Source organism: Neopelma chrysocephalum, unplaced genomic scaffold (genome assembly GCF_003984885.1).
Source record: "Neopelma chrysocephalum unplaced genomic scaffold, ASM398488v2 Primary Assembly neopelma1_23, whole genome shotgun sequence".
In the NCBI taxonomy this organism is placed as follows: Eukaryota; Metazoa; Chordata; class Aves; order Passeriformes; family Pipridae; genus Neopelma; species Neopelma chrysocephalum.
In genome coordinates, this window is record NW_020897691.1 from 14143985 (window position 1) to 14159470 (window position 15486).

Sequence of the window (15486 nt, forward strand, 5' to 3'; positions counted from 1 at the left end):
TGTCACGGAGTTTCTGTTGGAGCTTGCTGCAAGCAAGACGAAAGGCTGTTTTTCTAGCGTGACAGGAAGGCAGTGCAAGGTGTGCTTGGTGGGCGGTTCTCTTCTTCCTCAACAATTCCTGGATTTCATGATTATTATCATCAAACCAGTCCTTGTTCTTCTTGAGGGAGAACCCTAAGGATTCTTCAGAGGATTGCAGGATACTGCTTTTAATATGATGCCAAATTGTTTCAGGAGAGGAATCTGCAGAATCTGTGGAATGGTTATCAAGCTTAGTTTGAAGGTTTGCCTGGAATCTTTCTCTTACTTTGGCTGATTGGAGATTGTTGACTTGGAGTCTTCTCCTTGGGATACTGCCCCTTTTGGGTTTGAATTTGAGAATAAAGTTGAGTTTACAGCGCACAAGCCGATGGTCTGTTTGGCATTCTGCGCTGGGCATCACGCGGGTATGGAGGACATCGCGGACATCTCTCCGTCGCACCAAGACATAATCAATGAGGTGCCAATGCTTAGACCTGGGGTGCATCCAGGTTGTCTTCAGACTATTTTTCTGCTGAAAGATAGTATTGGTGATGGTAAACTGTTGCTCCGCACAGAATTCTAGCAGAAGTCGACCATTATCGTTGCAGTTTCCAACACCATGCTTGCCTAATATTCCTTTCCATGCTTCAAAATTTTTACCTACTCTGGCGTTGAAATCACCAAGGATAATGATCTTATCATCTGCTGGTACCTTTTGGGTAAGGCAGCGCAGGTCAGTGTAAAATTTATCTTTTTCAGCAGGGTCAGCTTGGAGAGTTGGGGCATATATACTAAAGATGACAACGTGATGCTTGTTGTTTAGTGGAAGGCGTAGGGAGATAATGCGATCAGAGTGACCTGTCGGCAGATTTTCGAGTTTAGAGTCCCTACAGTACCTGAGTAGTTATAAGGGGTCCTCACCCCCAAGATAGCCCAGTATTACAGGATGGTGGGATGCTTTGCCAGCGAGTTTACAGCATGTGTTGGGACCTCTAACTCACTCTGGGAGAAGTGATCTCCGTGTCAGATGTGTCTGCTTCCTCACTGATCTCCTACAACTTCCCTCCTCCAGGGAGAGGGTCCCAGTCTCCATGCCCAATACCTCATACCCCCTTGACAGACACATTACAGGCCTAATCCCCTTCGTAAATTCAGATAGAATTTCAGTGCTTGTTAAAGAAGATGTGTTTTTAACTGAAAAAGTGAAATATTTTATTTTACCTTTTAAAATTTGAGATTGGTTGAACTCTTGGAAAATCACAGCCCAAAGAATTTAACAGTGTTTCAAGAAGCTTCAAACAAAATTTTACAGCAGAAGATGCTATAAAGCTTTAGGCAATGCCAAGGTAGCATTCCTCAGAAACACATGTTGGGGCAGACTATCTGCCAAAGTCAGAAGTAAAGGAAATGCACTTTTGCTGCTCTATCTCCTGTTCAGTAACATATTTTTTGCAGTCCCAAACTACTGTCAAGTGGTCTGTCTGGTTGAAAATCTAGAGACATCCATTATCTTCTGATGTTTATTGTAACTGTGTGCTATTTAGATGAAAGAAAAGTTGTTCATCTGGGAATCACTTGACAATATAAGTGGTGTTATTTTGGGCTTTTGTTGCCACTACAATTAATCAAGTGAGAGGCAGTCACGTTTTTGTTTGTTTTTTTTTTTTGCTAATGCTATAGTGCCTTTAAGAAATCTGACATCTTCTTTGCCAGGCAGTGCTAATTTTGATATTCTGTCCCTTTTAAAGGCCAGTTTTTATCAGTTTAGCAAAAAGGATTCTGCAGTGGCTTTTAACAGTTTCATGTGCTCAGACATAATGGGCAAGACACAAAATGAAGGATGTAAAATATGGAACAAAGACTGAGAACGCTCCTTTCCCATAGGCACTTAGGTGTACAGACACTGGCAGCCACACACATCCAGCCCTGTTCCACCCGACAGCCTGTCCACTTCATTTTGGTTTAAATATGTGCATGTGCAGTGGGGCCCTGGTGTTTCATGAGACACTTCCTGTGGAAGGAAGCATGAGCTGCTGGGGGCACATGTAAGGAGTCACAAAGGAGCCATCAGGTCACTGATGTCTCTGGTTTCATGAAATAAAAGGCAGATTTATGAGAACACCAACAAATTCTAATATTTTAACACATAACCCACATTATTTGTGAGAAGGCACTACTTACATGATGCAGATAGATGTAATATGATATAATAGTCCCTAATGAATCATTTACAAATGACAAATAATTGGTATTGCCAAGTTCTTCTTTTCTCACATCCAAAATAAAATTCAGTGACCTTCTCCATGGCAAGGAAAAACCCATCTGTGATCTGAAAAGAAAGTAAAATCAAATAGTCCTATGGTTCAAAAATGGGATAAAAGACAAACAAGCATCTCAGTGAAGAAAAATGGAGCAAAAAAAAGAGAAAATGCTGTAAATTCTGGTTATCTTAGGCAATTTCCTTATAGCTTTAGCAGTGTATTGGAAATAAGGAACAAAAAGTCAGGATTTTTAAATATTTTAATTAAAGTTTTCATCAGCTTACAAATATTCCATACATTCCCCTTTCACTCACCCAAACTTAAAAAAAATTATATATCAACCAATAGGAAAGCAATAAGTAAATAAATAGATGGGCATTTTATGTAATTTGCAAGAACACAGCAAGTGGTACTGGGGGTTATCAGGAAGAAGCAGTATGTGTGCTCGTATCTTTTGCTTGGATGCTCCTTCCTTTCTTATCTTCTCTTATTTTGTGATTCTCTCTGAATTGCCAATTTTTACCCAATAGATGCTGAACCTGGCACTTTCTTGGATTCCATTAATACAGAGCTCATTATTCCTGCACAAATAACTAAGGTTTCTGTTATTGGAGGACAGAAAAATAGATAGAGTCTCTTGCATGAATCCAGTGGGAGGTAGAGGTAAATCACTCATATTCAGTAGTCTTCATAAAGGGTCATTGATCAGGCATTGTGATCTCATACTATCACTAAGCAGCTAGTCTTTATTATCCCACAGAGATGCACAGAGACCCCAGTCAACCACAGGGAGTCCTCGAGCTCATTCTCTCCACAGGATGCCAATGTACACATGCAGTTGAATGCCAGACCTCTTTTCATCTGGGGTTATTCACAAAGCATGCTTGGTGATACATAATGCAAGGCTGACAAAGTTGGCAGTATCCTATTAAAAAAAAATAGTCAGAGGTGAAAAAAATAATTTTCACAGTTCGAAAAAGAAGAACTTCAAAAAGATTGCATAAAGTATTATCTTGGCTGTCCTCCAAAGTACTTGAGAGCTGACTGCCAAAGTATTAAGTCTCCAGTAAGATAAAAATATCTGTGCATACACGAACATGTTCAATATGTGTCTAAAGACCTATTCAAATAATATTAAATGATTCAAACTGGCACAAGCATAAAGCCTGCACAGAAGATGACAATTCCTCAGTAACTATTGCTGATGTTGGACATGAGGCTCACAGAAACTTTGCCAGAATGAGATTCTATAAAAATCCAAGCTCCCAGCACATTTCCTGCCTTACTACCACAGCACAGGAGGCACCTCTTACAGCAAGACTTTACAGCTTCTTTCCAGATTTAGGACACCATGAATCCTGTAACACATTATCTCCCACACTAATAGGGAAACTGCAAACACAGTCTTTGGCCACAACACGCAACTAACCCAGAAGCTTGGCAAGTGGCCAGGTGGTCATGACCATTAATTTAATACCTCCTTATATTTTATTAAATGTCTGTCCTGTGAACCTAGGAGAGAGAAGAGGGATTTAATGAAGGAGGGTGGGACCTAGAACTGATAAATCAATATCTTTTCTTCTGGAATAAATATTTCATGAAAAGCTCCACGCCCGTCAGCTCCCTGTAAATTAGGATGAGGCAGCGAGGAAGTCCATACTAACTAGTTAAGAGCTTTGCAAAGAGTGATATATTACCACTTTTTCATATCATAGGACACATCATGCCCTAGAAAATTAAATACAAGGATAAGTAAGCAAAAGAATTCTCCATGCTTCTAGGCCAGGTAGAGCATTGGCTGCTACATTAAAATGTCTAACTGAGAAATTTCATACATTTATCCAGAATTTGAATGTGCATAGGCTAGTTTCTCTGGGTAAAGCTGCTCAGAACTGTGCATCTTGCTTAATTTGAGGAAAATGAATTTTCAGCACATTTAAAATTGTCCACATGGAATATTCCTCCGTCCTGAGGAACTATAATCACTTTCTATGGAGAAACTATAGGAGAGTTTTGTTTTAGAACGATTTGGCTACTAATCTGCATCTATCTCTGCCTGATAAAATCTGTAGTTTGAAAGCTTTGAGTTTACTTTATCCTCTGCAGGCAAAGCCTCATACCGAGCCCTATATCTTCCTGCTATGCCATGTTTTCTTTCTCCACATTTCCTGTTAGAATAAAGGCAGCATATGATTTATCTTTCTCACCATCTGCAGCAGCAGTATGCTATTTTACAGCAGCCTGGGTTGTAATGTACAAGATTGAACTGCTGGTGATGAGAGAGGCTGCATGGATTTTGCAGAAGGTAAAATTCAGATAAAATCTATGAGACATAAGAAACTGTAAGATGTTTATGAACTTCATGTAAACATTTGGAAATTGCGATTTAAAATTACACTATTGACAGGGTATTAGCTAGAACTCCTGTTGAGAACAAGATAAATGACCAGTCTAGACTGAACAGGAGGCTATTACAAAAATGAAGGATGATATTATTGCTTTTGGAGGTTAGCTTAGAGCTGCTGGAACACCCGGCTACTGTTGGTTGTATTTCCAAATTGTTACATGATCCTGATGGTGAGATACTGAGTCATATATCATATGACCTGTCTACAGACTGCATAATGAGCAGAGAGAAATACATTTTATATTCTCTTTTTAGTCTAAAAAGTGAGCTTTCAAAATACTGATGTCATTTAGATTAAATAATTAAAAAACTCATTCAGTGAAAGAAAAAATTATCACCATTATGTGTTTTAATGCTAGAATCACTAAAGGTGAGTGTGCTTTGATTACATGCTGTTATGTGGACCACAGTTCTAGCAGTCAATTTTTAATTCAGTCACTCCACTATTTTGGTGTTCAGATTAAAAAAAAAAAAGGCAAGAAGTAAGAAACAAGCTTCTGCTAGATAAAAGACAGTATTTCCCAGGAGTACTGAAAAAGGCACAGATCTCACTGGATTGTTAATAAAGCATAGTGTAATTTGAATCTAAACTGAGCAAAAGCAGCTGTCAAAAACTTTTGTCCTGATGTCAGTTCAACAAACCGCAATATTAATATGCAAATGTCACAGATCAAAATATACAGTTAACAGTGACATTTCAACAGCCATTTTTATTAATCGTATCAGTATTCTTTGAAAGATAATTCCAAATATAGGCACAGAAATAATTTAAAACGTGATTTAAAGAGCACAGGATGGTAAATCAAAAAAAAGATTTTTTTAATAGAAAAAAGGCCATTAGCTTTTGCACACAAGCTACTTTCATAAGACTACTAGGGGAATCCACAAAAGTTTGTCCATGCTATTGTTCATCATCATGTTTCTTTCATCTATGTTACCCCAAAAGACAATTTTTTTTGAGTTTGGAATCTGACTTTTCAGGTTCACACCAAAATTTGGGTATGGATAAAGCCAGTTGCAGGTGAGAAGGCAGCTCAGCATTATAGAGCTCTCCTCATTGACAAGCTTCTCTGTTGGGAAGGTTGAGAAGATGCTGTGGGTTAGAGCTTGCTTCTTCCCAAGTGCACAAGGTTTACCAATACCAAGGAATTTGCTTTCAGGGTATGCCGTACCGTATGAACTTCCAAATTCACTTCATATCCACCATAACCATCATGTAGAGTAGGTCAGCAGTGCTCAGAGTACAGTGGTTGCAGTCAGGCTGTCTGCAAAATGCAGCTTATGTGGCAAAAAAAGTTTTGGGGTCCAAGTGTCCGGCAGCAGCAGGCAGCGTGCAAGAGTTTTCTGCCCAGCAGGAAGGGGTGCAGGCTTCTGCAGCTCCAACTCAACATGTATGCAGGAGCCCCAATGGCTACAGGGATAGTAAACAGAGTAAGTCAGGTCTAATATCTGGTCCTGAATCATACTGGTTCTGCACAGCTTGAACATCTACAGTAAAAATTCGTCACTCTCCAACACAGGCTAGTCATACTTGGACTGCCTTGCAGGATGGCTCCTGTTCCGTACCGATGTTTGACCAACACACAGAAATTGCTTGGGAGGCTCCTCACAGGCATGCACCAGAAGACAAGACTGGCACCTTCCTCAATTTCTCTTTCATAAGAAAAAAAAACCAAACAGATCAGCTCATGGACTTCCTTATTCCTTGAAACTGATTGGTTTGAGATTGACAAACTAAAGAAATTCATAAATTTCTATGTTAATGGAACATAGGACTGTACTTGAGTGGTGGTGGGAACAAGATGCTCTTGAGTTTGCTGTGTATTTTAGTGCCATGCACAAAACCAAAATTTAATTCTTCTCAGTCTTGAGTCTTGGACTTTTTTAGAGGATACATGACAATAGGTATCAGCTGCACTGAAGAATTCAAGGAAAGATTGCTGGAAACCACAGCAGATAGCAATACCAATACATAGATTACAATTTCAGGGTTATTGTTCTTCAGGCTGTGCAGATGGTAATTTGCTTAATGCCTGCTCTTTTCAGGTACTGGCCGTAGTTTCAGGCACTATGTCATTTGCATCATTTTAATTCAAAACAATAGTCTTTAAATTTCACAACATTTTCAAGCTCAAGGGTGCCAGAATGACAGATAGTGGCAGACATACAGAGACAAAACCAGACAGACAGCTGGAAGTGCTATAGATCATACTTTCTCAAGCTCCGAGATTTCCAGTCCTCTCTGGTTTAAAACTTTCTTCTCTTCTTAGAGGAGGTAATTCCTTCAGTATATACTTCACTTCTGAAACAATTGATGCCAAGAGCAAACCAGATTACTTTCTCAATCAGGCAGGATTGGTTACTGGGCCCAATACTGAGTGGGTGCTGTGAGCTGTGCTACATAGACATCAATCTAGTTGACCAAATACTCTCTTTTATTCTAAAAGTCTGTAAATCTTTTAATTTATGGAGACTATCCTGTTGATTTTTTGTTGTTGTTGTTGACACTACAGTATTCCAAAGTTTGTCAAGAAGTCATGCAAGTTGTGTCCAGCTTGATATAAAGCTCCTGGACTCAAGACACATTGTAGATAAAAGAGGGGGGCAGGTGCAGGAAAAAAATCCTGGCATGACATATTATCCATTGCATGTGGCAGGGACAGGAGATGGCACAGCCAAGAGACCAGCAATATCCAGCAGCTGTGGATGGGCTATGCACGGGCCAGTCTGTGCCAACTCGATGTTGAGGAAAAACAGCTCTCAGATCCTCCTGCTTTCCCTTGTGGTTGGATGAAATGCTCACCACAATACTCCTTGGGTTTATTGCAGAAAGCAATTCTCTGATTTTCCACTGCCCTTTAACTGATCAGGGTTCTTATCAGCATGATGCAGTTTTCAACCCAAACATGAAATTGCAGTCAGCTTCTGTGCCAGCCATGATTGTGTGAAAGTGGTTGCACTCGGAGGCAGGTACGTGGCAGCATCACTTACAAGAGGCCAGACTGGAACGTGCTTTCCCTCCCGGGGAGCAGAGCCATCCTCACCCCACCCTGTTCATGTGAGCACCCGAGCAGGTGAGGTTAGGGGGAAGACTGGATTTTGTTGTGATTTTTATACCCTTCTGCATAAGTAACTGGGAATTTTCAGCCAGAAGGAGCACTGCCAATGGTATTTTTAGTTTCTGTAGTGTAAGTAGCTTCTACTGCTTTTCTGAAAGGTAAACACCAAAGACAAATGGATGCTGCAGCATGTTCAAGGGTTCATCCATCTTGAGTGGGTGTTAGGAGCTGCTCACAGAAAGCGTCGTCAGAGGTGTTCTCATGCTGAATGAACTCCGCGAGGTATTTGGATGAAAAACTCAGCATATAGGATTATCATGCTGAAATCCATCGCATAATGCACACCATCTCCTTCCTTGTGAGCTGTATAATGTACTGGGCTCTATGACTTGGTACAGGACAAGTTCAAGACATAAAAGACCAATATCAATGGGTAGAGACACCTCTGTATTTCTTAATTAGCACTTAGAGGCCAAATATTTTTTTAAACAATAAGTATCAATTTCCAGATGAGTCTATGACTCACCTTGCAATAAGAAGCAATGCAAAAAACCTTGATTTAAGGTCCTGTTCTGAATCAAGAGATTCTCCATTCTATTATATTGCCTATATTTACTCCCTGGCAATTATACATCAGTGATATTATCCTGATTATGAACAGCAAAACTACCGTAGGTGCAGCTACTTTCTCACGAAATTTTCATCAAAATTGAAATATTTAATTGATTTCTTACAGTTTCAACTAGTTAGTTTTCAACCAAAACTCATTTTTTATATACCTTCTTGGTCATTCCTATCTAAAATTAATATTATTGGGTTCCGGGTAGTGCATATATAAGCCTCAGAATTTGCTGAAAGACCAGGGTTGTAAGACAGCCTTGGACTCCAGGGTGGTTATGGCACTAGTGCCACATTCAGCTTCTACCTCTGAAGTTTACCTCCTCTTCACAAATAAGCATGCCTTTTCTTCAAAAATATTTTGTACATATTGTAAATACTTGTAAATATTTGAGTACATATCAATGTTTTAAACACCTATGGGTTTAACTATTTGGCTATTTGTTCCAAGAGGAAAAAGCAAGTAGAAATAAGTAAAGGGAAAAAAACCAACTAAACCCAACCTCAAAGCATTTTATGTAATCTTTTTCAAGAACCTCCTAATTCTGTACCTGTTAGTACTTTTCTTGATGTTCTGATAATTAAATGGTTTGACTTTATGACATAAAGGTTCTTTTACCTAAATTTCCTTCTACTTAATTTTCTAAGCATTCAGAATACCCAAGATTTTTTTTAATCTTCTTTATATTATTATTTTTCTGGAAAATATTTTTCAATTTATCCAACCTGAAATGAATTGAAAACACAGTTTACCACTCTTTGCTCTGTTAATAACTGACTTTGTACAAGTAGCATCATCTGGTGTTCAGTTTATCTTCTATCGAATGAGAACAACAATCCTCCATAATCCTGTTTCTCTGTGTTTTGGATGGAGAAAATCCCCTCACTGTGCTCAGGGATTACAGGGAATGCCCATCCTTCAAGTGTTGTTGGAGTTCATATAATAATAAATTTAGTATCACTGAAATGGAACCAGACACTCTTTCTCTTGCCTAATAATTACATGCATGATAAAGTGTTCTCAGAGAGGTTCTCAGTATGTTAAAAACTGAGTAAAGCTTTCATTTTACTCTTATGAGGCAATCATTACAGATTAAAATTGCTTTATATTTACCTTATTTTCATAACAAATATTTTCTCATATTGGTTTTCATTAAGCTGCATTGAGTCTTCACTTTATTAAACTGTGATTCCCTTAGGTTGAGAGAAAGGAATTACAATGTCATGTAAATATTTCCATATTAAATTGACTTCTTTGTGCTCAGAGCAATATTTTAGTATTTAATAATTTTAAGATTCTTTCCAGTGATAAAAAAATCCAGTTTCTTAGTATCTTTCATAGCAGCTTTAACAGTATCTCAAAAATAAGAGCAGCAACATTAAAAAAGCCACCAGAAGTTATATATATACATGTATACCTAACTATACATGAGTACTGCTTAGCCTTAAATACTCTTGTGATCGTCCAGTGGTAACAACACAGAACTCTGGCCTTCTCCTAAGTTTTCTTTGGGCCTGTTCTGCAATCTTTGTTACATCACTGTAACATTTTGTAAACTAATCTAATTCAGATGTGAAAGAATCAGACTTCGCTGTGAAGTGCTGTATTTGTTGACTGTACCTGAGATCCAGTTCTTCAAGGTGTCCATTGCAATTTCCTGAGCATCTGTAGACTAAAATGGATTTTGTGAATTCTCAGGAAGATATGCACAGTATGTTGCAAAATAAACTCCAAAAATGGAAAGAGCATTGCTGCATGACCTTATTCACTAAGTGGATCAAAATGCCTGTGTAAAAACTTTTGATGAGGGTTACTTGGTACACAATTTGTCTCTTTGGTCATTATCCAAAGCTTATTTAGCTCAGTGCGAAGACTGACTACATAGGTTTTAGATTATAGTCTGCAACTCCGTTAAATCCTTTCAGCCACTACCCTCTTTCAGACAATCCCAGCTTCATTTATCTGATACTTGTTTCTTGTCATGTCTTATCTCCCGCTTTTACTTTGAAGTGCCTGTGCCACATTGTCTCCTTATCCTCTTCATACAATACTTTTGTTGTGTCTTCTGAGTCCAGGAGAAATTTAAAAATAAAAAAGGTCAAATATTTATTCTCACTGTAAGTGGTATGCAATTTTATTCAAAAGGTTTAAGAAATCATAGAGCCAAAACCAAAGGCAATGACCTGATCTAGATCTATGACTCTCATGTTTGTGTGGCACAGGCCCACTGGAGAAATGCCTTCCCCAGGCTCAGAGTTCCTCTTTGCACTGATTCCAAGTCCTGCCTCATTCCCACAGGCTACCCAGGGGCTACTGTCTTGGCTTCTCAGAGTTCCCCTCCAGATGTGCAGGGCAGAGACAGCTGAGCTGGTCTTGCACATCTCTTATCACTTGGGAGTGGTGTGGCAAGAATCTTGTGCTTGCACTACAGAGACTCTACTGCTGTAACTAATTTACATTATGGGAAGTGATATTAGAACAAGCAGATATCAGTAAGGCTAGGGAGAACTGATTAAGAATGATGATCACAATATATTGCTCTGAGTTGACATATAGGTGGAAAAAGCTTGTCAGAACAGATGGCTTGATGTATAAAATAAATACTTTGTGAATACGTGATTAGACGTGACAGTCCTTATTGTTTCACACACGCATATTTTAATGGGAGAAGCAATACCAAATTTTTTTTAATTGTGAACAAGGCTTTTTCTGCAAAGCCCCTGAGTGAAAACTTAGCATATATGAATAGCCTTCCTGTGGGTCTGGTTGAGTCAGCCACACAGATAATATAAGTAGAGCTGACAAAAGTTGCCTTCCTTCTGTACAGTTACATTTGCCAAGGGGGCCTGAATTCATAGTGTCATCCAGTAAGGTGACACAACTCTTTGCAGCACCAGTTGACACTTTTACCCCATGCAGCTCACGCTAGACCAATCCCCCAAGGGAGCAGCATTCAGTCTGGACACATCCTCAGGATTCAGATCCATCTTTAACCTTGGTAGTTCACAGTAAAAGTTAAGTCAGCCTGGGAAAACAGCAACCATAATTGATTAGTCATTCTCAGAATAATTGTCAAGTATTTCACCTGACTGCTGGGAAACTAGAGCTTACTCCATTAAGAAGTCAAATGATTTGTTCAAATGCTCTGTTCACACGTCTACCCTGAGAGTAGTTTAGCCCAGCAATGGCTGACCTTGCAGTACCATTTTAGGACCTTATCCTTGTCCTATTCTAGTCAATGTCAAGAATGTCAGGGAGGCAGAATGATATAGGAAAGGTCTTCATTAATCAATCAGATATGTTGGCATCCTCCCTTTCTCCAAAACCTATAGTGCAAATAAAGTCATAAATGTGATGGTGAGAAAACAAAGGACAAGGAACACTTTTTGTCTGACATGTAATAGGAAGTAACAAATGTGTTGGTTTTGACAAAGAGTTGGTTTTCTTATAGTTGATCATAAAAGCAGAATCTTCCTCCTATCTGGAGATCTTTGTCTTTTTTTTTGGTGTGGGTGGGGATATCCCTTTGTGCAAATTGTCATTAAGTAGGAAAAAGAATCTGAACTCTATACTGAAAATATCTCAAAATTGTCTAAAAAAAGATAAGAGCTGTCATAATACTTTCAGAAGAAAAGATGGGAAAGATGGGAGAAAACTGGAATGTGGTTAGTGTAACAATTACTTTTTGTCTGAACACCATTTTGCTCTTGGGGAAAAAAAATAACAGAAATTAGAAGTTTATAAAATAGATTCTAATTTCCTGCATTTCATAATGCTCAGACACAAGTTTGATCTCACTATTTGAAAAATTATCATTGCCTGAGAGTCCTAACATGAAAACTAATTACCAATATTATGGCTCTCCTCACCTGTCTCTTGACTACAATTCAGCAGCTGGACATGTGCACAAAAACTTTAAACAAAAGTGAGGAAATGAAAACGTGCTATAATAACATGATAATTAGATATATGATTGGTGCTTTGGTCTTCTGTAAATCAGCTCATAGCAAGAAGATGTCAGATTACTGGAAATAATCTGACACCGTGAATGAAAAATTATCATAACCTGGTCTTACAGAAAACTTCAAAAAGGGTGAAAAAGAAATCTTGCGAGAACAGGAGCCTTCAGCCATACAAGTAGTAATTTGTGCCTCTGCAATTAGACATGGTATCCTTATGTTTCACGCTGTTTGGTGAAAATTGTAGTGTAAGCGCTTTTAAATTAAGAACAAGGATTACCACTGTTTAGAACTGAAGGAGTAATTGATTCATTCAAATAATTACATGTTCCAACAAGTGAAATAAGGAAATGTGATTAGTTTACAGAGAAGAACTGGAATGTGAAAAAAATTTACACTATCTATAGACTTCTACTTTATGAGACTCATCTTACTGGAATCATTATTAAAGACAAGTAGGTCCCTTCAGGGTTGTTTTTAATTTAAGGGTGACAAAGCTGAGAAACATGGTGTACAGGCAAAAGCTTGCAGAGCAGAAATGAATGATTACATAATGAAAGTAGATCCACTAGTGTGAAGTTTCTTATCTGCACAGTCTGCTCATTACATTTCACAGCAACCCTACACTTTAAGAAACTCATTGTCAAGCAAGTAAAAATACATCAAGCAATGCTTGTAATTCAACAAGAGAAGTCATTCCTAGTCCTGCTAGTCCTTCCTAGCAGAAAGGAGGGTAAAAAAGAAAGGACAGCCATGTTCTGTTCATTAGCTGTAGAATGGATTTGTTTCACTGCAAATAGGGAGAGCTGTCTTGGAATAACAACCTAGCAGCACATCATGCTGTGTGGAAATGTTTTTAAGTGCTTCCAAGCCTATTGCATGATACCTCTCCAAATAGTATGTTTCTTAAATGCTTTGGGAACGTTTCCTCTTTAAAGTCCCTTGTTAATAGTATATCCATGAGCCAATTAACTCAAGGGAGTGAAGTCTTATTCATTTGTGAAATACAAAACAAAACAAAATAGATTAACAGACAATGTACTTTAGGTTAGCATAACTTCATAATTCTGCTACTTGCCCATTGGCCATGTTTAGATTGCAAAGTTTATAGTGCCTTTCTTGGTGTCTTTTCTGTATGCAAGTAGGCTGCAAGTTTTTGGTGATTACAATGACAGTAATTTCCCCTTCTAACTGCAAATATTTCCACCGCTGTGAGGTGCTTCACCACTGAGAGCTCTGTGGGTGTCATTAAGAGGTTTAATTATATGCCACGCATATTCTACCATCTCTGGTTTCAATCTTTATACATGGGCTGCATGAACTTAGAAACCAACAATTTAAGTATTTAATTTTGCATCTGTTTAAAATACTATACGAGATACTAGAAACCCCCAGGTGATTGTTCTTACAGCTGTTCAGAGTTCTCATGGAGTGAGGATGGAAAATGGAAAATCCTGGTGTAATATAGTGATAGCTTAGGACCAGCAGAAAATCTGAGTTCTCATCCAAATTTCGAGCAATATCTAATGGTACAAGAATCACCCACAGACAGCAAATGGACATGCTAGTCAATAATGAAGTGGGAGGTTCAGAAGACTTCATTGTATGATATGTGTATCACACAGACTTGTTCTAGTGTTGGCCAATCTCTGCTAAAGGCCAGAGTTTCCTTGCATGCAACCACGTTACCCAAAATGCCTGCACATCAAAGCACATATGATCTGGTTTTAAAGTCTCATCTGAAAATTCTATGGGACATATACTACATCAGGCCCATTTATCTATTTCCAAAAAGATGAAGGGTTTGCTAATTATCTCTTAATGTACATTCTAGACAAGCCCAGGAAATGGGTCAATTTCCTGAAATTCTTTTGAAAATATGTGTTCCAAACATATTGAGGAAGACTTTTTAGCAAAAAATGATCACTATACATTTATCATACAGTGATTATCATAGGATATATTACCTTTACTCTTTAACAGGCATAACTGAGCTAAATGATATTAACCAACAGGCACATTTTGCCAGAAAATCTAAAGAAACTACATGACCCCAGGCACCTGTATAAAAGTGTAGAGCTTTTAGTCTTTAGGGTTTTTTTAAAAATGAATTTATGTACTTTTTTTGGGCATCTGAAAAACATTAGTACTCATTGTCTAGTTTAACAACATGAGGGATGAAAGAAAATAATTTTGATTTACCTATCCAAATATTTTCTGCTGCTATTTTTCCTGCAAATAGCTGAGAGCCTTCATCTAAAGGTGCTGAAAGAACAAAACCTTTTTATATATCTTCAGATATCTTTGCCTTCTCAGAGCTAGAGACCCTACTCTTGTTGAATATTTTCTGTAGGAAATGGATATTTCTACTGGTTTATCAAGGAAAGGTGCACTTTCACTTGTCCATCAGTCCCTCCCATACCAGGTGTTGAACAAGATAATTCATTTCAGTCATACATAAGAGGTTTCCAGCCTTAATTGAGTCCTAATAATTTCCAAAGGAGTAAGCAACTGGATTTATGATATGTGCCCAAATCACACCACAGGAAAGCAGATCCTGCATTCAGTTGGGCAGCAGTGTGCCAGTCCATTAGCAGCCACACCAGTTCTGGCCTAACAGTCATCCCAAGTGTAGCTCTGTGCCATCTCTAGCACGAGTGGTGTCTTCCAAAGTGGATAAGTTGAAGAAGTCACAAGAAGAAACGTGGTTTCTGAAATGAGAATGGGGAAGCATTAGACAACGAAAATATTCAGTTTTATTTTATTTCATCATGTCACCGAAAAGCTTGTTTAATTGTGGAATTTCTTTTTGTTGCTTCAGGGGTGGAACAACTGTATCTGTTTGGGCTTTTTTTTTCTAGTTGAGTTTTTTAAGATTACCAGTGCTGAGATGGTGAACAGGCATGATGAATGTTCAAAACTGTAAAGCCGATGACAACCAAGGCTACTCGACACTTCCTGAAGGAAAGTGACTTGATCCAGCAGAATGAGCACTGGATTGGGTCCCAAATTCCAGTTCTGCCATTGGTTCCCTGCATGGCCTCCAGAGAAAATTTTATTCCACTTCCACAGACATCAAATAGAAATAATTATGCATTTCGTCTCATAGCAGCCATGTGATCATTAAAGTTCATGATTCATTTGGTCACCATTGTGCTCT